The sequence below is a fragment of the Eptesicus fuscus genome, chromosome 15 (genome assembly GCF_027574615.1).
Source record: "Eptesicus fuscus isolate TK198812 chromosome 15, DD_ASM_mEF_20220401, whole genome shotgun sequence".
Lineage (NCBI taxonomy): Eukaryota > Metazoa > Chordata > Mammalia > Chiroptera > Vespertilionidae > Eptesicus > Eptesicus fuscus.
This window is the reverse complement of record NC_072487.1, coordinates 29,422,533-29,446,199: the sequence shown is the minus strand read 5'-3', so window position 1 is coordinate 29,446,199 and position 23,667 is coordinate 29,422,533. Positions and strand designations below refer to the sequence as shown.

Sequence of the window (23,667 nt, the reverse complement as noted above, 5' to 3'; positions counted from 1 at the left end):
CAAGAGACACTCCAGACTTGCAGACAAACCAATCAAGCAACCACAGGCTGCTTCTCTTGCATCCATCCCATGATTATTTAAAAAGTAGGCGAGCCAAATCAGAATAATCATCTTTTAAAATTATTTACCTCAGTACACTCTTTCCTCTTTTTCTAAAATGAATAGCTATTATTTTTTATTTTTCAATTATGGTTTACATTGAATATTATTTTATATTAGTTTCAGGTATACAACATAGTGATTAGACAATCATATACTTTACAAAGTGGTCTCCTCCAGAGCCTGGCCGACATGGCTCAGTGGTTGAGTATTGACCTATGAACCAGCAGGTCTTGGTTTGATTCCCGATTTGGGCACATACCTGGGTGGTATGCAGGAGGCAGCCAATCAATGATCCTCTCTCTCTCTCCCTCTTCCTTCCTCTCTGAAATCAATAAAAATATATATATTTTAAAACGTGGTCCCCCCGATATTTTAAGTACCCACCTGGCACTGCCTAAAGTTTGAATAGCTATTAAGATAAAATGTACATAGAGCTTCTATCACTTGGGTTATATATGCAAAGCTCTTTCTTTTCTAACTACATATTTGTAGAACTTACTAATTGGAATTATTGGGTTCTTTGTTTTTTTAAGGAAAACATTTCACTTTAACTATCTAGGTTTAGAAAACAAAATTATTTGCTTTGGCTATTTTAGAACTAATATGATCGTTAAAAGGAAAAAAGGGTTTTGAGATTGTTTTAATTTGCGAAGTAAAAAAGACAGATCACTAGTTCTTAAAAAAAAAGATCAGATCATTTTATTCTTTCTCACAGAGTCATTTTTCTATGCAGTTTTTTTCGTTGTTGTTGTTTACTTGCCAGTGACTAACATTTTATATATATATTTTTATTGATTTCTTACAGAGAAGAAGGGAGAGAGATAGAGAGTTAGAAACATCGAGAGAGAAACATCGATCAGCTGCCTCCTGCACACCCCCTACTGGGGATGTGCCCGCAACCAAGGTACGTGCCCTTGACCAGAATCAAACCTGGGACCTTTCAGTCTGCAGGCTGACGCTCTATCCACTGAGCCAAACCGGTTTCGGCAGTGACAACATTTTAGATAACTGAATTTTTAAGATTAATATTTGATATATAGTAAAGCTGTCCTTATTTGCAGATGACATGATATTGTACATAAAAAACCTGAAAGATTCCATCAAAAAACTAATAGACTTAATAAATGAATTCGGCAATGTAGCAGGATACAAAATTAATGCCAAGAAATCTATGGCATTTCTATATACCAATAGTGAATTTACAGAAAGAGAGACTAAAAAAGCAATCCCATTTACCACCGCACCAAAAAAATTAAGATACCTAGGAATAAACTTAACTAAAGAGGTAAAAGACCTATATGTGGAAAACTACAGGACACTGAAAAAGGAGACAGAGGAAGACGTAAACAGATGGAAGAACATACCATGTTCATGGATTGGTAGAGTCAACATCATTAAAATGTCCATACTACCCAAAGCAATCTATAGATTCAATGCACTCCCCATTAAAATACAAACAGCCTATTTCACAGACCTAGAAAGAACTCTCCAAAAATTCATCTGAAATTAAAAAAAGACCCCGAATAGTCACAGCAATCCTGAGAAAGAAAAACAAAGTAGGTGGGATCTCAATACCAGATTTCAAGCTGTATTACAAAGCCACTGTTCTCAAAACAGCCTGGTACTGGCACAAGAACAGACATATAGACCAATGGAATAGAATAGAGAATCCAGATATCGACCCAAACCACTATGCTCAATTAATATTTGACAAAGGAGGCATGAACATACAATGGAGTCAAGACAGTCTCTTCAACTAGTGGTATTGGGAAAATTGGACAGATACATGCAAAAAAAATGAAACTAGACCACCAACTTACACCATACACAAAAATAAACTCAAAATGGATACAGGACTTAAACATAAGATGGGAAACCATAAAAATACTAGAGGAATCCACAGGCAGCAAAATCTCAAACATATGCCGAAAGAACTTCTTCACCGATACTGCTCCTAGGGCAATGGAAGCTAAAGAGAAAATAAACAAATGGGACTACATCAAAATACAAAGCTTTTTCACAGCAAAAGAAACCATCAACAAAACAACAAGAAATCCCACTGTATGGGAAAACATATTTACAAATGTTATCACTGATAAAGGTTTAATCTCCAACATCTACAGGCAACTTATACAACTTAATAAAAGGAAGATAAATGATTCAATAAAAAAATGGGCAACGGACCTAAATAGAATCTTTTCGAAAGAAGACAGAAGGAAGGCCAAGAGACACATGAAAACATGCTCAAGTCACTAATTATCCAAGAGATGCAAATCAAAACGACAATCTGGTACCATCTCACACCTGTCAAAATGGCAATCATCAACAAATCAACAAATGATAAGTGCTGGCGAGGATGTGGAGAAAAAGGAACCCTCATGCACTGCTGGTGGGAATGCAGACTGGTGCAGCCACTGTGGAAAACAGTATGGAGTTTCCTCAAAAAACTAAAAATGGGGCTCCCATTTGCCCCAGTAATCCCACTTCTAGGACTATATCCCAAGAAACTAGAAACACCAATCAGAAAGGATATATACACCCCTATGTTCATAGCAGCACAATTCACCATAGCTAAGATTTGGAAACAGCCTAAATGCCCATCAGCAGATGAGTGGATTAAAAAACTGTGGTACATCTACACAATGGAATACTATGCTGCTATAAAAAAGAAGGAATTCTTACCATTTGCAGCAGCATGGATGGACCTGGAGAGCATTATGTTAAGTGAAATAAGCCAGGCAATGAAAGAAAAATACCACATGATCTCACTCATTGATGGAGAATAAAGAACATTATAACCTGATGAATAAAAAGATAGATACAGAGGCAGTAAAGCACTTAACAGACTGTCAAATTACAGCGGGAAGGCTGTGGAGTGTTGGGGAGGGAGGGAAATAGATCAACCAAAGGACTTGTATGCATGCATATAAGCACACCAATGGACACAAGACACTGGGGGGGTGGGATGAGGTCATGCGACAGGGGGGAGGGGAAGATGGGGGAAGATCAATGTGGGGGGGGAAAAAGGAGATATATGTACTACTATATGTAATACTTTAAACAATAAAAAAAGATATGTAATACACTTAAATAAAAATAAAGTAATAAAATTATTGATAAATACTATAACCATTTTCATTGTTAACACAAAAGTCACAAAATTATTTTTGCATAATTAAGTGAATTAAAAAGAAAAAAAATTTGATATGTAGTTATAATTTATTCAGCTCCTAGCAATCTGAGTTTATACGTGGCTGAAGTAAATTTTAAATTTCTAAATTATTTCCAAGAGATTTTCTAATAGTAATTTATCTGTTACCTAAGGTATTTTGCTGTTTATAATTAGTAATAAGTTGTCATCTTGAAAGAAAAAGGGGTAAAGAGAGAATTTCAAGCTCATGAGTGCATCAATATCCCATGGACTGAATTGTGTCTCCCTCTCCCCTAAATTTGTATGTTGAAGTCTGGGAAAATTAATAAAAGAGAACTCAACCAATTTTGGAGTTGTGATAGCCAGAAGGGGAAGGTCCCATGCCCTACCACTCTTTGTGGGCTGACCCAAACATAAAGAGAAGTTCCTTGCATTTCCAACAGGAAGATTGTTTTCTACTCTGCTACCCCAGCAGTAGGAAGATTATTTTCCTCCCCTGCAACCATGGCCCAGCCAGTGAAAAGCCACTACACTTCAAACTCCCAGTTTTATCTAATGAACTCTTTGTTTATAACAGCTCCTCCCTTTCCTCTATAAAAGAATGTACCTCTCTTTGCCATAGCTTACATGTCCCAAATTGCAGTTCTCTGCCATTCCTGAATAAAGTGTTTAGTTTTTCAGATCAACAAGTCCTAACCTGCAATGGGACTGTATTAGGGACTTTTAAACAGGTAATTAAGGTTAAAAAAGGGCATATGGTTGAGACCCTAATCCAATATGACTAATAGCCTTATAAGAAGAGAGAGAGAGACACCAGAGATGCACACATATAGACAGAAAAAAAATCATGTGAGGGCAGAGCGAGAAGGTAGACATCTGCAAGTCAAGGAGACAGGCATCAGGAGGAACCAAACTTGCCAACACATTTTTTTAATCCTCACCCACTGATTTTTGAAGACAGTGAAAGGGAGAGAGAAAGAGAAAGTAACATCCATGTGAGAGAGACACATCAACTCATTGCTTCCCATACACACTCCGATTAGGCTGGAGATCAAACCTACAACCCAGGTACATGCTTTTGACCAGGAATTGAATCTGAGACCCTTTGGTGCAAGGGCCAGTGCTCTAACCACTGATCCATGCCATCCAGGACTAATACCTTAATCTTAGATTTCCAGCCTCCAAACAATGAGAAAATAAATTTCTCTTGTTTAAGCCACCCAGTTTGTGGTATATTTTTAAAAAATATATTTTATTGATTTTTTACAGAGAGGAAGGGAGAGGGATAGAGAGAAACATTGATGAGAGAGAAACATTGATCAGCTGCCTCCTGCACACACCCCCACTGGGAATGTGCCCACAACCAAGGTACGTGCCCTTGACCGGAATCGAACCTGGGACCCTTCAGTCTGTAGGCCGACACTCTTATCCACTGAGCCAAACCGGTTTCGGCCCAGTTTGTGGTATTTTTTTAATTTAATAAATCTTTATTATTCAGAGGCCGGTTTGGCTCAGTGGATAGAGTGTCGGTCTGCGGACTGGGGGGTCCCGGGTTCAATTCCGGTCAGGGGCATGTGCATTGGTTGCGGGCACATCCCCGGTGGGGGATGTGCAGGAGGCAGCTGGTCGATGTTTCTCTCTCATCGACGTTTCTGGCTCTCTGTCCCTCTCCCTTCCTCTCTGTAAAAAATCAATAAAATATATTTAAAAAAAAAAAAAAAAAAGAAAATTCAATTTAAAAAAAAAATCTTTATTATTCAGATTATTACAATTGTTTCTCCTTTTTTCCCCCCATATCTCCCCTCCACCCGGTTCCCACCCCCTCTTCTGCCCTTACCTCGCCCCCCCCCCCCGTCCTTATCCATAGGTGTATGATTTTTGTCCAGTCTCTTCTCGTACCCCCCACACAGACACCCCTTTCCCCCTGAGAATTATCAATCCACTCTGATTCTATGCCCCTGATTCTATTATGTTCACCAGTTTATTCTGTTCCTCAGATTTTTAATTCACTTGACTTTTAGATTCACTTGTTGATAAATATGTATTTGTTGTTCATAATTTTTATCTTTACTTTTTTCTTCTTTTTCCTCTTTTTAAAGAATACCTTTCAGCATTTCATATAATACTGGTTTGGCAGTTATGAACTCCTTTAGCTTTTTCTTATCTGTGCAGCTTTTTATCTGACCTTCAATTCTGAATGATAGCTTTGCTGGGTAGAGTGATCTTGGTTGTAGGTTCTGGCTATTCATCACTTTGAATATTTCTTGCCACTCCCATCTGGCCTGCATAGTTTCTGTTGAGAAATCAGCTGACAATCGTATGGGTGCTCCCTTGTAGGTAACGAACTGTTTTTCTCTTGCTGCTTGTAAGATTCTCTCTTTGTCTTTTGCTCTTGGCATTTTAATTATGATGTGTCTTGGTGTGGTCCTCTTTGGATTCCTTTTGTTTGGGGTTGTGTGTGCTTCTTGGACTTGTAAGTCTATTTCTTTCACCAGGTGGGGGAAGTTTTCGGTCATTATTTCTTCAAATAGGTTTTCAGCGTCTTGCTCTCTCTCTTCTTCTGGCACCCCCATAATTCTTATGTTGGTACGATTGAAGTTGTCCCAGAGGCTTCTTACACTATCTTCAACTTTCTGAATTCTCTTCTCTTCTTGCTTCTCTGGAGGAATGTCCTTTGCCTCTTTGTATTTCAAATCTTTGACTTGATTCTTGTGATCCTCTAGTCTGCTGTTGGGTCTCTGTATAATATTTTTTATTTCAGTCAGTGTATGTTTAATTTCTAGTTGGTCCTTTTTCATATCCTCGATGGTCTCATTAAATTTATCGGACTTTTCTATGAAATTCTTGAAAAACCTTATAACCGTGGTTTTGAACTCTATGTCCATTTGTTTGTTCTCCTCCATTTCTTTCATTTGTGATCTGTTTTCTTGCCTCCTCATTTTCGCTGCTTCCCTGAGTTGGTAGGGTAGCTTTGTGTACTAGGTGTCCTATTGGTTCAATGGGTCAGCCTCCCAGTTACCTGAGGTGGACACTCTTGGTGCACCCCTTTGTAGACTGTGTGTACAGCCTTGTTGTAGTTAAGCCTTGATTATTGGTGTCACTGGCAGGAATTGACCTCCAGGCCAATTGGCTGTGAGGACCCGCTATGTCTATAATGGAAGAATTGCAGTGCTGGAGACACGTTTATGGGACAGGACTTGTTCCAGTAGGGCTTTGGTGCTCACTGAGTCTGCCTCTTGAATGTGTCCCTTATGAGAGTGGTTGAAATCTGGTGTCATCTCACACCGACCACTAGATACACTAGTTACTGGATCTCCAATGGGGTGCAGGTCAGCTACTGTCTGAGGCCACCCAGCAGGAGCTACAGCAAGAACTACAGTTTTCTCCTCTTTGCTTGGGGTTTGGCGATTTTGGAGCAGTCTGACTGGAGCTGCAGTTTATTTGGTTAAGCTTCCACAGAGCAGGCCATTTATATGCAAAAGCCGCTGTGTGGAGCCTGGGTGGGTTTGTAGAATGTGTGGGGCGGGGCCTCAGGGTGGGGCGGGGTCTCAGGGCGTCACTAGGCTGGGGTGTGGCAAACGGCGATGGCTGCCATCAGCAGTCTCTGCCTTTCCATGTTTCCAAGTCCCTGCGTCCCACGCTCCAGCGCAGTAAACAATGATTGCTGGGCGCACCTCTGCAAAAAAGTCACTCTCACTTTCCGACTCGATGCCCAAGAGCCCAGCTTCTCCCCGTAGGCATCTGGGTCCCCCGCGTGTCCCCAGAAACTGGATTTCAGAGTGATCAGGAGCTTGTCTCCCTTCAGGTTGAAAAAAAGCCGCGCGCCCAGTCGCCCACCACCAGCCCGATTCGCACGCTTCCGTACCTCAGCTTTTCAGCGTTTGTGCTCCTTTCTCTTTCCTTCTTAGTTGTAAATCATTCACTCAGCCAGCTTTCCCGTGGTTCTGGGTGGTAGACGTTTTGTCTTTTATTTTTATATTTATTTATTTTAAATATATTTTATTGATTTTTCTACAGAGAGGAAGAGAGAGGGATAGAGAGCCAGAAACATCGATGAGAGAGAAACATCGATCAGCTGCCTCCTGCACACCCCGCACGGGGGCTGTGCCCGCAACCAAGGTACATGCCCTTGACCGGAATCGAACCTGGGACCCTTCAGTCCGCAGGCCGACACTCTATCCACTGAGCCAAACCGGTTTTGGCACGTTTTGTCTTTTAGTTGCAGTTTTGAAATTGTTGTGCGAGGCGGCAGTTTAGTTGTTTACCTTTGCCACCATCTTGGTTCCTCCCAGTTTGTGGTATTTTTAATGGCAACCCTAGCACACTAATAATACATCATCGAGTATTTAAATGACTAAGTATTTTTAACCCACAGATAAATGCCTACCAACAAGAATAGAAAATAATCACTTTAGGAATCTTGAAAATAATTTACCAGAAAATGATAAACTGATTCTATACATAGTAGCAAATAGAATGACCATGTAGGTCTAGATACTTTAATGACTACGCCATGGTTGAATTGACTGCTCCCAAACTGGGCCACATTCAAAGTTATAATGCTAGTTACTATATATGGATTGGGATTAAGCCCAGAAGAGATACAGGGAAATCATACTTCCTCTGTATACCATACTACCTCTACTATTGGCCCGATTGGGCTTTCTGCTTCAAAAGAGACATTCAGGGGCATCTATTCTATTTCTACTTAAACTCAAAGACTATCTATAATAATAAAAGCATAATATGCTAATTAGACTGGACATCCTTCCAGATGACCTTTCAGACGAAGCTGGGGCTGCCAGGGAATCCCAGGTCCCAGATGCCAGAGGGAAGCTGGTGCCGGCAGCCGGGGAAAGGAAGGCCTACTCTTGCATGAATTTTGTGCATCAGGCCTCTAGTGGGACATATAAAAATCTTCTAGCAATATTGTGAGAGTTGCTTTACTGAAGTTACTGAATACAAAATCTGACAAGTGCATGCCCCTGACTCAATTACATTTACTCTCCTTGAGTTCCTTTTGACCTTTTGACAATTAAAATTCATTGAGCATATTTGCTGACTTTGGATAAAGTAGCTGAAGATATGCACCAATTCTAATCACATTCATTTCTAATCCATGATCCCCCCCCCACACACACACACACACACTGATCTATGAATAATTCAAAATAGCTGAAATCCTCAAGGAATATCTTTTTTTCCTCTATGTCATCATTTCATTCATATATATATATATTATTGTTAAAAGTATTACATAGGTCCTCCTTTCCCCCCATTAACCTCTTCTAGCCTGCTCCCATCCTCCCCCCCACCCCAGGCCCTCACCACCCCATGTGTCCATGGGTAATATCTTTTGAGTATAACCTCACTTTTAAAATTTGTATCTTGCTTCAATTTGTCCCCATAATTTCATTATATCAGGAAGCTAAATGCAAATGCATTTTAGCTCTTTATTTTGACTGTTTAAAATATACACAAGGTATATTTCAACAAATGAAAAAAAAAATCCAATAGGTCTCATTCTTTCCTATCATCTCATTCACATGTCATTCCAGTCTTTTTATCAAAGATATTAAAATACTGTGAGCCAATTGTGGGCTCACTCCTCCCTCCCCCCACCTTTCCAATCCCTGCCTCACCTCAGGGATTGGTATCCCATCCCCTCCTGCATTTGTCCATGCTACGGCAGCTTCTCTGTTGTCACATAACTCCACAACCACCCCTACAATAGTGGGGTTTGGTTCACTTCACTCTTGATGGCCTTGAGGATTCTAGGATCACCATCCTCCCCCTCACTAAAACCCTGTGGTTCTAGTTACATTGGCCTCAGGAAGAAGCGAGGTGATAAAGCTGCTCTTCCATTTACTGCCTTTTCTCTTAATTCCCTGCCCACGGATCCCACAACACCACTAATATAAGGCTACAGAATGGCTACTAGGCTTTTGTGGAGAATTGTGAGAGACATAAAGTGAATTACAATGTAGAAAAAGACATAGAAATGGATGTTAAAGGTCCAAAGGAACAGAAATAAGTGCTCCCTTGGGTGAGCACCACAGTTCCTAGACTTGTTTCTACCACCCTCCTTCAAAGTTTACTTTGCCCCAGAGAGCCCTTCCTTTTTTATTCACAGTGAGATGCTAATCCTACTTTAGAAATATCTTACTCCCTAACATAGGAGTAATATACTAGTCCTAGGCTCTGTGCTCCACCCAGAGCAATTAATCTGAAACTGAACATTTCCCCATATCTGCATTTATATCTACAATAATAGCACTCAGGATCTTCAGCAAAATTTTGAGACTCAAAGCAATACATCCTTTCATGAAACCTTTGCAATTTTAGAGGAAAGCTATGCCTCCTCACTCCTCCTATGGAAATCTAGCAGAAAATGCACATGTACATACATACACATTCACCACATGCACTCACAGAGCATATGTACACACATGGTCACACATATACATACATATTCACACACATGCATACACACACTACCATACCTTTCCACAAAAACAAAACAACCAACCTCTCATCAATATCTTTAATGACAGAACCTGCAGCAGCTTTTAAATTTAGCTTTTCCTTACTTTTGACCAGATCAAATTGTTATTGGGCTTTATCCTAATTAATCTCTGAAAGAGGAGGAGGAAGAACAAAAAGCTTTTTATTTCTCTATACAGATCAACCCTGAGGCCAGGGGTAGGATTTATATTTTCATTAATATAATTAATAGATAGATATTAAAAATTACTTTTTCTAAGAAGGGCATCTATATAATTATGTGAGTATAGACATATACTAGTACACACATTTATTATACACACATTTATTATATCTACGTAAGTGTATAGTTTACTATTTTTACATATATAAACTCTCCTGTGGCCACTATCCAGATCATAATATAGAACATTAGAGTCCCAGTGCACGAAATTCGTGCACTGGGGGAGGGGGAGAGGTAGTCCCTCAGCCCAGCCTACGCCCTCTCACAGTCCGGGACCCCTCGCTCCTTACCTCCCGCCTGCAGCAGAGTTGGGAGAGGCTCCCGCCACTGCCACTGCACTCACCAGCCGTGAGCTCAGCTTCTGGATGAGCAGTGCTCCCCCTGTGAGAGCGCACTGACCACCAGGGAGCAGCTCCTGTGTTGAGCATCTGCCCCCTGGTGGTCAGTGCACATCATAGAAACTGGTCATTCTGCCGTTAGGTTGATTTGCATATTAGGGTTTTATTATATACGATCACTATCACCCAAAAGTTTCTTTTTTGCTTTCCCTAGTCAGCACCACCAATTTCCCCAAAGTTTTGACTTCTAACACTAAATTTGCATCTTCTTGAACTTTACATAAAGGGAATCATACTGAATGCAGTTTTTGTGCCTGGTTTCATTTACTCAGCATAATTTTTTGAGATTCACTCATATTGTGGCATATATTAGTAATTCATTCTTTTTTTATCACAGTCTAGTATTCCATTGTATGAATATACTGCAAACTGTTCATCCATTTTCCTATTTATAGACATCTTGGTGATTTCCAATTTAGAGCTATTATAACTAAAGCCAATATGAACATTCTTGTACATACTTTGTTGGATATATGCACTAATTTATATTGCATATACACTGAGTGGCCAGATTATTATGACCACCCCATCAGTACTTTGCTGGGCCACCTTTTGCCTTCAATACTGCAGCGATTCTTCTTGGCATTGACTCCACAAGATGTTGAAAGGTGATGCGAGGAATCTGACACCATGCCTGATGAAGAGCACTGTCCAGTTCTGTGAGATTTGATGGTTGTGGAACCAGCTGCCTGATGGCTCTTTTAACTTCGTCCCACAAATGCTCAATTGGATTGAGATCTGGTGATTGTGGGGGCCACCTAAGCAAGGTAAAGTCTCCCTCATGTTCTTGAAACCACTCCTGCACAATATGAGCACTGTGGCATGGAGCATTGTCTTGTTGGAAGAAGCCATCTCCATTGGGATACGCCATCAACATGATAGGATGAACTTGATCAGCAACAATCAAGGTATGTTGTGCTATTCAGATGTTGTTCCACATGAATTAAAAGGCCCAAATCATGCCAGAAAAACATGCCCCAAACCATAACACTGCCCCCACCAGCTTGAAGGGTTGTACTCATGCATGTGGGGTGCATGCTTTCATGCTATTTCCGCGAAATTCTCACTCTGCCATCTGCATGATGCAACTGGAAACGTGATTCATCGGACCACATGACTTTTTTCCAATGCTCCACTGTCCAATCCTTGTGTTCCTGTGCGAATTGGAGACGTTTTATCTTGGTAACTGCATACAGCAAAGGTGTTCGAACAGCACTTCAGCTTCTATATCCCATACGATTCAGTGTACGGCTAATTTGCCTACAAACGTCAGGTGGTCATAATAATCTGGCCACTCAGTGTATATAAGTGGAATTGCTCCTAGGGTAGTAGGTATGTAAAAACTGCCCAGGTTTCCAATTTGATTGAATCAATTTGCACTCCCACCAGCGATATATGAAAGTCCAACTTGCTCTATATTCTTGCTAACAGGATATTGTCAGTCTTTTTATCTTTATTAATTCTACTGTAACTTGTGATAAGTTTTAAGAAACTAAATATTTATTCCTAAAAGTAATTTTTATTGCTATGGATTTAAAACAAACAAAACAATAATTCCTACTGTCTTTCAGATAGTACCATGATATATATTCTGAGGGGGTCACTCAAGAAAGTATCTAGTTTTGACTTAGCTTGGATTAGATAAAATGATTCTGGGTCACAAATTTTAGGTAAATCAAAGTTTACTAGCATCAACTGGTCATGTGACAAACAAATCCAGCCTGAACCAGCAAATATATGAAGCACACTTACAGAAGTAACATGTGATAGGACCAAAGATTAGAAGATCAAGATAAATACAATAACAAGATTACTAATGCCTTAAAAATTTGCCATTGGGCAACCTATTACAACTAGGGATAGTAGGAGATTGTGTTTTAATTACAAAAATGGCCATAATTATTTCCCTGCCTACCTCTTTGCAATGAGTCTTTGCAGCTCCTCCTGTTAAGAAGGGGAGCTGATTTTCTCTCCTTAAATTTGGGCTAGCCTTGAAACTTCCTTTGGTCAATAAAATCTGGTGCCAATTCCGAGCCTAGGCCACTGGCTCTCTTAGAACCCTGCTCATCCACCATGTGAACAAGTCCAGGCTAGAACCATATGAAACAGAGACAAATCATCTAAGGTGAGACTATTCTAGACCATCCAGTCATCACTTGAGACCTGCAGAACTGCTCAGTGGAGCCCAGCCCAAATTGTTGATATCCTATCTAATAAAGAGGGAATATGCTAATTAACTGCCCTGCCCTCAAAGATGGCGGCACCCACAGCCAATAAGGAGGGAATATGCTAATTATCTGCCATGCCCTCAAAGATGGTGGTGCCCAGAGCCACAAGATGGCAGCGCCCAGTCCCCTCAGTCCCACCAGAGTGGCAGGTGCATGGCAAGGCCGGGCCCCCAGGCGGACCCACGCACCTGCCTCTGGAGTCCCCCAGTCCTCTCAGCCCCCCAGCCGCCCAGAGCCAGCCTGAGGTGCAGGCAAGCCTCAGATGGCGGCTGCCCAGCCGCCCAGGGCTGCCCAAGGCTCAGGTAACCAGGGCCAGCCAAGGCTTACACTGCTGGCAGTGGTAGCAGCAGAGGTGTGATGGGTGTCACCTTTCCCTGATTGCCAGGTCGCCTCCCACCCCTGAAGACTCCCAGACTGTGAGAGGGGGCAGGCTGGGCTGAGGGACCCCCCCTCCAGTGCATGAATTTTCATGCACCGGGCCTCTAGTATAAAATAATGAGTTAAATAAATGGTTGTTATTTTAACCCTCCAAGTTTTGAGGTGGCTTATTATGCAGCAAAAACTAACAAATGCAAGAAGTATAACACAAGTACTTGATGGAGAAGGAATTCTTAATTATCATTATGAAAAGCATATATCAATTGCTTCTGAGTCCTGCCAACAGCTGCTGCTGATAATGGCAGTCAACATTCACTAAATGATATAAGTAATTACATATGATATCTCATTAATTATTACAACAAAGCTATTAGGTATCTAATAGATTACAATTGGGGAAACTGAGGTTTGCTTCACACAGTTGTCTTCAAAGCTAACTCCAAAGCTTAAGCTCTGAACCATTGCATCACTAGCTAATGATTTACTCTAATCCAATACAGGCCTTCCTCGTTTAATTGCACCTTGCTTTATTATGCTTTGCTGTATTATGCTTCACAGATGTTGCATTTATTTATTTATTTATTAAAAATTGAAGGCAAGACCTTCCACCAGCAAAAAGATTACAACTCCTTTAATAAATGGTGTTGGGAAAATTGGACAGATACATGCAAAAAAAAAAAAAAAAAAAAAAAAAAAAAAGAAAGAAAGAAAGAAAGGAAGGAAGGAAGAAAGAAAAAGAAACCAGACCACCAACTTACACTATACACAAGAATAAACTCAAAATGGATAAAAGACTTAGATGTAAGTCAGGAAAGCATAACAATCCTGGGAAAAAATCATAGGCAGCAAAATCTCAGACATCTCTCATAGCAGTATGTTTACGGATACATCTCCTAGGGCAAAGGAAACTAAGGAGAAAATAAACAAATGGGACTACATCAAAATAAGAAGCTTCTGCACAACAAAAGAAACCATCAACAAAATGAAAAGGGATTCCACTATATGGGAGAACATATTTGGCAATGATACATCTAAAAAAGGGTTAATATCCAAAATATATAAGGAACTCATACAATTTAACAAAAGGAAGACAAACAATCCCAATTACAAAATGGGCAAAGGACCTAAATAGACACTTCTCCAAAGTGGACATATAGATGGCTCAGAGACATATGAAAAAATGCTCTAAGTCACTAATCATCAGAGAGATGCAATTTAAAATGACAATGAGATATCACCTCACACCTGTCAGAATGGCCATCATCAACAAATTACAAGTGCTGGGGAGGATGTGGAGAAAAGGGAACCCTTGTATACTGCTGGTGGGAATGCAGACTGGTGCAGCCATTATGAAAAACAGTGTGGAGTTTCCTAAAAAAATTAAATATGGAACTGCCATTTGACCCAGTGATCCCACTTCCAGGAATATATTCTAAGAAACCAGAAACACCAATCAGAAAGAATGTATGCATCCCTATGTTCATAGCAGCACAATTTACAATAGCTAAGATCTGGAAACAGCCCAAGTGCCCATCACTAGATGAGTGGATAAAAAAGCTGTGGTACATTTATACCATGGAATACTATGCAGCAGTAAAAAAGAAGAATCTCTTACCCTTTGAGACAGCATGGAGGGACCTGGAGAGTATCATGCTAAGTGAAATAAGTCAGTCAGAGAAAGACAAGAACCACATGCTCTCACTCATATGTGGAATCTAAGTAACAAAATAAACTGATGAATGGAGTGGCTCCAGAGCCATGGAAGCATAGATCAGAGTGCAGAATCTCAGAGAGAAGGCAGGGAAGGGTGGGTGGGTGGGAGTTAATGAATCAAAGAACTTGTATTTGCCAAAACCGGTTTGGCTCAGTGGATAGAGCGTCGGTCTGTGGACTGAAAGGTCCCAGGTTCGATTCCGGTCAAGGGCATGTACATTGGTTGCGGGCACATCCCCAGTAGGGGGTGTGCAGGAGGCAGCTGGTCGATGTTTCTCTCTCATCGATGTTTCTAGCTCTCTATCCCTCCCCCTTCCTCTCTGTAAAAAATCAATAAAATATATTAAAAAAAAAAAAAAAAAGAACTTGTATTGTATGCATAATCCATGGACAAAGACAATAGGGTGGTGAAGGCCTGAGGCAGAGCCAGGGGTGGGCTGGAGGGGGTCAATGGGGCAAAAAAGAGGGCATATGTAATACTTTCAACAATAAAGAATTATTAAAATAAAAAAAATTTTAAATATATTACAACTCACTTTATTGCAGTAATCTAGAATTGAACTAGTAATATCTCTGAGGTATACCTATCCTACCTTTCCTGTTCATCTCAATTTACAGATAGACAGTTGATAACCAAGAAAAGCTATAATTTTGCCCAGAGCAGTCCCTTGTAATTCCCAGCGCAACATAGTCTTTTGCTAAAATTCTTTATAATACATAAATCATATTAATGCTCATCATAAAAATCTCCATGGCATTTTGTAAAAGAAAATATCTAGGCTAGATATCCTATAAAATTATCTTTCAACAACCTAGAAAATATAATAAAATTTCCTCACTGTATGGAAACCTTACAAAACGCAATTTTAACGTATAGTTGGAAGGAATGCATTAGATGTATTTGGTTTACTTGCACAGGTACCAGGGAGAAAATGAGACTGTTATGCTGTTATATTTTTTGCACTGTATTGTGATTTTGGGGACCTTACAAAGTTGTTTTAGGTCTTAAATCTGGGGTCTGGGAGTGGGCAGAGAGAAGACAATGGATCTTTTTGAGTTTTGGAAATCCTCTGAGATTTCTAAGAGAATAGAAAGCTGCTTCAAGTACCTTAAAAACATTATGATTTCCCTGTTGAATTAACAAAACACTAAAATAATTTAGATATGTAAATTTGCACTCATCAGTTTGGCTCAGTGGATAAAGCTTTGGCCTGTGGACCGAAGGGTCCCGGGTTTTATTCTGTTCAAGGGCACATACCTCGGTTGCAGGCTCCTCCTGGCCTAGGCCCTGGTCAGGGCCTTGCAGGAGGCAACCAATTGATATATTTCTCTCACATTGATGTTTCTCTCTTGTCTTTCCCTCTCTCTTCTACTCTCTTTAAAAATCAATGGGAAAATATCCTTTAGTGAGGATTAAAAATAATGATAATAAGATATGTAAATTTGCTAAGCAAAAGTTAGCACTTTATAATTTATGTCCATCTTGAGCTGACTGGACACTATAGGAAAGAGTTTTCTCAAACTAATAAACCCAAAGCTCTAATATGCTTATAAAAAATTTTTAATATGTTTTTATTGGTTTCAGAGAGAGAAGGGAGAGGAAGATAGAAACATCAATGATGAGAGAGAATCATCGATCGGCTGCTTCCTGCATACACCCTACTGGGGATCAAGCCCAAAACCCAGGCATGTGCCCTAACAGGAAATCACCAACAGAAAATCAAAATAAATTCTATTGATTGAATGCACTAAGATATTGTAACAAAAATGGAGGAAATTACGTATTATTAAGTGCCTATACAATTAGACTTTGTCTCATGAGATGTGCTATACCCATTTCAGATACATTAATCAAGGCTCAGAGAAATTAAATACATTGCTCAATTTCATAATGCTGGTAATGAGCAGATCCAACTTAAATTCAGGCCTATCACGCTACACATCTTCATTAAATTTTCATTAAACAAATGAATTACTAAATGGATATAGATTAAGTTATATAGGATTCTTGCTCATGCAAGTCAACAAAATAATGTCAACATGTGTTTTCAACTGGAAAACCAGAGGAAAATACCTTCCTATAGAAAGCATTTTAATATCAATAACCTTTCCTCTTCACAGGCAATAATCTTAATAGCAAACTAAGTATTGTATTAGTGAGACCAGAAGATTAATAAACAGAAACCTCACTTTAATTGGAGTTGGGAGTGAAAGGGCAGAGCAGGACAGCACAAAATGTACTGTACCCTCCACCCTGTGTAACTATGTATATAACTCCTTTTTCTTAGAAAACCGCGAGAATGTAACAATTGCATGAACCTGCCAATAGGAATGTAGAGAGATGGACTCAGTCCACCTTAAGCAAGCTACCCAGTGTGCCTTTGTGTAACTGGACCCCTCACCCTACCCCTGACCAATCATAAACACTCTCCCTGCCCACTGCTTGAGACCCCCTTAAAGCCTTTGTGTTGGCGAGAGAATTTCTCTTGGTCCCCGGTGAGCGCTGGAGATGAGAGCTCGTGCTAGCACGAATAAAGGTTCTCTTGCAGTTACAGCGGGTCTTGGCTCCTTCCTGGGGGGTTTTTGGGGATTCTGAACACTGGGCATTACATTTGGGGGCGCGTCCGGGATCCCCAAGCCCTCCGAGGGACCCCCAAACCCGGAGAACCTGACTGGCCACGGTAGGTGTCTGTTTGTCCTTTGTCTCTTGTGTGAGCTCAAATCTGAATTTCTGGCAGTGCCCGAAGCGGTCTAGGCAGACGTGCTGGAGGACCACGGGCTAGAGGCATCGGGAGACGTCTCGATCCTCTTTCAGGAGGGATGTGTATGCCCCTCGGTTTCTGGGACGAGGTGGGTCGCTCCCGCCGGTCGGCGTGAGGCCGTCGTCCATGCTTCTGGTTCTGCTCCAACGGACTCGCGTTGGAAGGATTTTCTTAAGGATCCTCTGTTTGTGTGTGTTGATTTGTTTTTGTTTTGTTTTGTGGACTCTCTTGACGGACATTATGGGACAGACTCAGTCCACTCCAAGTGAGTGGAAAGGGGAGCTTAATCTCCCCCCCCCCCCCCCAAGGCCATAGAGCTTCCTCAGGCAAATTAATCAGGTGTCTGTTTAAACTCTGGTAAATATCTAGTAGGAGTCAAAAACTCGGACTGTTTGGTATATAAATATAAATGTGAAAATATTTGTTATCTCTTTCTGCTGTTTAATTTATTTAAAGATAGGGCGGACCTGCAGCTGCTGAGACACCTTTTTCTCAGTCCTTTGTTCTCCGTCAGAGAGGGAATAAGCCCACTTAGATGATAAAAATTCCTCTGTTTGTATAAATGAAGGTTTCAGTTTGCTCTGATTTGTGAATTTACTGTATTAAATTGAATTTTAAAGTTCTAAGGTTGATTTAAAAGAATCCATTTATAACATTTCAAAGAACAAAGGAACTTTTATTTACAGCTTCCTTATCTCTTTTGGTGCTCGGAGACTCCCAGCTAACAACTTCACAGGGCGGAAAGATTTACAGGCCTGTGACATCATAGTCCAACGTGGAACTAAGGCTGAAGTTACTATTAACTCTTTATAGACCCCGTTAACCGTTTGTTTAACTTACTGTTCTCAGTTATTAGGATCCTCAGAGAGGACATAACCTGGACTTTCCCTTCCTCTCTCATCCTGATTCTAATAGCATCTGTAACTGGATTAAAAATCTTTTCTTTCAGGAGGCCATCCAGGCTTTAAGCTCACAAGAAATCTTCTCCTGCGAGAGGAGAGAGGGACCCCCCGGAAGGGGCTGGAGGCTCTCCCTCCTGCGGGAGGAGAGAGGGACCCCCCGGAAGGGGCTGGAGGCTCTCCCTCTCAACAGGTGTTTGTTTTGTGTTTTGTCATGTTGGTATCAAGACTGTTTGTTTTGTCTTTTTGTCTTGGGCCCTATATGTATATATTATTTATTGAATTTTGATTTGTCAAGGTTTTGTCAGTTTGTTATCAGTTTGTTAAAATCCTCTTAGAGGACATTGAGTGGTTCTTCCCTTCCAGTTTAACCTTTGACTGTGTGATTGAATTACGGAACTTTTATCAAGGTTTTGCCTCTCCTGAAACAACGCTCCATGTGTAACCTGTCCCTCCCTGAGCCGGACTGCAGGATGATTTTTCCTTCAACACACTGGTCCCGCCCACTGGCCTATGGCAGAAGCCAGAAAAAGCGACGATAAGAAAGGGAGGCCCCCATCAGGGGACTTAGAAGCAGTGTTCCTGTTATCTGCTTAGATCCCGAGAATATAAGAATACTTATTTACTGAAATGATATAAGGACAGATGTTTGTTTGATATTTTGTTGTCTGCCTGGTTATAATTATTTGTTCATATATAGAAGAAAAAACAACAACACATTTAATTTGTTTAAGGCTGAGTGCTCTGACAGGTAGCAATCCCCCCGAGTGGCCACTGGGATCCTTTTTTTCCCAGGGGTGTTTTCTCTCTGTCAGAGGGGGAATCGGCCTGCCTAACAACATTTCTGTCTATATTTATTAATTTGAAGATATAAAGTTATAACAATTGTAATCCAAAGAGATTTAAAGCAGGGACCACATTCTAAAATTAACTATAAGAAGGAAGCTGGAGCTGGCAAAGTCACCAAGTCTGCCCATCAAGCTCAAAACCTAAGTGAATCTTATTTCTGACACCCGCCACCACCCAGTCTTAATCAGTGGTGGAGGAACGGTCTCAGAAGTGTTTGTCTCAATTGGCCATTAAGTTTGATATGATTATTGTACATTGTAAAACCTTTAAAAGAAAAGGAAAATATTGTATAGGCCACTTGGTCCTTGTGTGTGTGTGGCAACTCTTAAGTTATAATTTTGAAATCAGTAATTTTTAATAGAAACACACTCAAGCAGAGTGGCTTTTCAGAAAGGTCAGGGAGTCTGATTACAGTGTAGGGGTCACCGGTTCCCCCACACCACCTTCGTTAGCAGGAGGCAAGCACTTTTCCCAGTGGGAACAGAGAGTGGGCTGCCAGATGAAAACGCCTCGGTGGGACCCGCGCCGCGCTCCCTGCCTCTGCCCACCCGGTGTCCCTCCCCTCCAGGGATTGTTTTAAGTGGCTAGAGGCAGCAACAAGGAGGGAAATTCCCTTGTGACCCCCTCCGCCCCAATGAGACCCAAGAACCCTCGGCAACTCCTTGGACACTTTTCACCGTGTTCTGTTAGGGGGCTTAAAGGCGGCAGCTAGAAATTCCCCATTCCAGGCTTATCAGAATCTGAGATGCTTATCTATAGGAAAAATATAACAGTTTGAAATTCAAGCGGCTGAGCCTGCTCCCTTCTCCCTCTGCCTTTTCTAAATATTTTAAAGTAATAAAAGATTTGAGGCATAGTTATGCATTTTTTTAAGACATAGAAGAAAGTTTAAAGACCAATTTAAAATTATAAAATTTATAAAAGTTTATAATTAGTAAGAAGAAGAACAGAGAAATATTAGAAAGAAGAAAAAGCCAGCAGCAAATAGGAAGGAATTAGTATGCCTATTGTAAGAAGCAGAGGCACAGGAAGAGAAAATGTCCTGGCAGGTTAGCTAGAGAAGCAGAAAGGGGAGACTCAGACTCCAAGGGTCTTTAACTTAGAAGAAAAGGACTGACAGGACCGGGGTTCCTTTCTATTAAGCCTCCAGGGTAACCTTACAAGTGGGGGGCAAACCTGTTAGTTTCCTGGTGGACACTGAAACAGCCTATTCAGTCTTGACAGGGCCTATGGGACCTGTAACCTCTAAGAAGACAGCAGTCCAGGAAGCCACCGGACAAATTGCCTGTTTTCCTTAGACATCAAAAAGGACTATGGACCTCGGAAAGAACACGGTAACTCATTCATTTCTGGTCATGCCAGAATGCCCGTACCCCCTATGTAGATGTGACCTCCTACAGAAACTATTTGGACTGCCATCATATCCATTGCGGGGGATGAAGCGGGAATTATTAGGGGCAGTTGGATACTACAACCTATGGATACCGGGGCTCATAGGGATTGCTAAACCTCTAGACTCAAGTACTGGGGGAACACAGCCACTGAACTAGACCGAAGTAGAACAATGGGCCTTTGAGGAGCTAAAGAAAGCTCTCATCTCAGCACCTGCCCTAGCCTTGCCAGACCTCACGAAGCCCTTCCACCTCCACGTGAGTGAGGTAAGAGGCATTGCCAAAGGGTTCTCACTCAGACTCTAGGTCCCTGGAAGAGACCTGTAGCCTGTCTGTCTAAGAGACTAGACCCCGTGGAAGCAGGGTGGCCAGCGTGCCTCTGGGCAGTAGCCACCACAGCATTGCTGGTAAAGAAGGCAGATAAGCAAACTCTGGGCCAGGAACTAGCCCTAATAATACCCCATGGTGTGGAGGCCCTCCTTCGAGGTACCCTGGAGAGATAGATGTCAAACACCAGGATCACCCAGTGCCAAGCTCTTCTCCTGGACCAGCCCTGCATCCGGTTCCATAAGACACTGGCCATCAACCCTGCCAGCCTGCTTCCAGAGCTTCCAGATGATGAGCCAGAGGAACCCATTCATGACGGCACAGAGGTAACAGACGCAGTACAAACGGCTCGTCCAGACCTGAAAGATGCCCCACTATCATCACCAGACAAGGTACTGTTCACGGTTGGGAGCAGTTATGTTCAGGATGGCATCCAATGTGCAGGGGCAGCAGTAGTCACCCTGAACCACACCATTTGGGCGCAGTCCCTAAATAGGGGAACCATAGCACAAAAGGTCGAGCTTTTGGCCTTAATCCAGGCCCTCCAATAGGAACACAGTGCCATCCACCAGGAAAGAGGGTTACCAACTGCAGTAAAAAAGGAAATTAAAAATAAGGAAAACATTTTAGCCACATTAAAGGTCATCTGGCTCTCAAGGGCAGTTGCAATAGTGCACTGCAAAGGACATCAGAAAGGGAAGACAATTGAAGCCAGAGGAAATAGAGCCGCAGACCAAACTGCCAAGGAAGCCGCCCAAAAACCAGTGGGGCCTTTACAAGTTTTAGTAACCCTGCCGTACCTGGACCTATGCAGACCCCCTCCTACACCAAACAAGAGGAGGAATTGGCAGAACAGAAGCAAGCCATTAAAGAACCGGATGGTTGGTGTACCCTACCAGATGACAGACTGTTGGTCCCAGAGGCTATAGGTTGGACGTTAGTTACCCAATTATACCAGGCTACCCACTTGGCGTCACCAAGACTTCTGAAGTTCTACAAGGCAGGTACTCTTAGATAAAATAATTAAAAGCATAGTCACTAGAAGTAATGTCTGTGCACAGGTAAATGCTAAGCAAGGTAAGAGGGTCCTCCTGAGAATTCGGGCCCCACGGAAATTCCCCAGGAGAGCATGGGAGGTGGATTTCACAGAGATTAAGCCACTAGCGTCAGGGTATAAGTATCTGCTAGCTCTCATAGACACCTTCTCGGGTTGGGTTGAAGCATACCCCACTAGGACAGAAACTGCCTCTATAATTGTCAAGAGATTACTCCAGGAGATTATACCTAGATTCAGGCTGCCAGTAGTCATAGGATCAGATAACAGCCCCGCCTTTTGTAGCCAAGATATCTCAAAATATAGCTCAAGCCTTAGGACAACCATGCGCGAGACTCAAAAAAAAAAAAAAAAGAATTTAACTGAATTTACCCTAGAAACTGGTGAAAACTGGACCAACCTCCTACCCTTCACCCTCTTATGGGCCAGGTGTACCCCCTACCAGTAGGGGTTTCCCCCTTTTAGAGATCATATATGATAGACCTCCCCCTGCCGCTTCCTTTCCAGGGACAGGAAGAAACTGAAAGCTGGAATTCATAACCATTCCCTTACTCAAGTCCTTACAGGCTGTGCAGTATACCCAGAAAGCCACCCATAAGCTTGTTCCTGTACAACCCTTCCAGCCCAAGGACTCGGTATAGGTAAAGAAGTTCACTGCCCAAGGACTCACCCCAACCTGGAAGGGATGCTACACTGTTATCCTGAGCACGCCCACGGCTGTTGAAGTAGACGGCGTCCAGACCTGGCTACACCACTCCCAGCTCCTGCACCAGGAAACGGCCTAGATCCTGGCAACCAGCGGCCTCACCCGTGAGATCCCTAGCCTGGGCTCCACGCAGGCCAGGAGGAAACTCGACACCTGCAGGAGAAGAACTGGAATTCACTGTGGACAGTACTGTTGGGGACTGTAGTACTAAAGGCCTTAACCAGAAGTAAAAGACAAAGTAAAAATGCAAACCGTCTCATGATTGAGCCGGGTGTCCCAAGACAAGGGGGGAATGAAAGGGCAGAGCAGGACAGCACAAAATGTACTGTACCCTCCACCCTGTGTAACTATGTATATAACTCCTTTTTCTTAGAAAACCGCGAGAATGTAACAATTGCATGAACCTGCCAATAGGAATGTAGAGAGATGGACTCAGTCCACCTTAAGCAAGCTACCCAGTGTGCCTTTGTGTAACTGGACCCCTCACCCTACCCCTGACCAATCATAAACACTCTCCCTGCCCACTGCTTGAGACCCCCTTAAAGCCTTTGTGTTGGCGAGAGAATTTCTCTTGGTCCCCGGTGAGCGCTGGAGATGAGAGCTCGTGCTAGCACGAATAAAGGTTCTCTTGCAGTTACAGCGGGTCTTGGCTCCTTCCTGGGGGGTTTTTGGGGATTCTGAACACTGGGCATTACAGGGAGGGCCTGTCACTCATTGTCAATCACTCTAAAGAGGAAGAGAGACGTTTCCAACTTCAATAGGAAGATGTTTTTCTACTCTACTACTCCAACAGGCAGAATGAGTATCTTCTCTTTGCCTGCATCAACTTTCAACCAATAAAGACTGTTATAACTCAGCCAATGAAAAGCCACTACACTTCGAACTCTGTTTCCTCCAATGGACTCTGTTTACAACAGCGTCTGAACTTTCCCTTTCCTCTATAAAAGAATGCTCCTCTCCTTTGTTCTTTGGATGTGTGTAT

At 41.9% G+C, this 23,667-nt stretch overlaps 2 long non-coding RNA genes across 3 annotated transcripts in view; one reads left to right on the top strand and one right to left on the bottom strand.

Moving 5' to 3' along the window:
- The window catches only part of LOC129151606 (uncharacterized), a 183,810-nt gene that overhangs the window by 153,730 nt on the left and 6,413 nt on the right, over nt 1–23,667 (bottom strand). The gene's annotated exons all lie outside the window — the stretch shown is intronic.
- LOC129151607 (uncharacterized) lies at nt 18,502–23,322 on the top strand. Its single transcript, XR_008558248.1, has 2 exons — nt 18,502–18,551; nt 22,487–23,322. It is a non-coding gene; the product is annotated as an uncharacterized LOC129151607 (long non-coding RNA).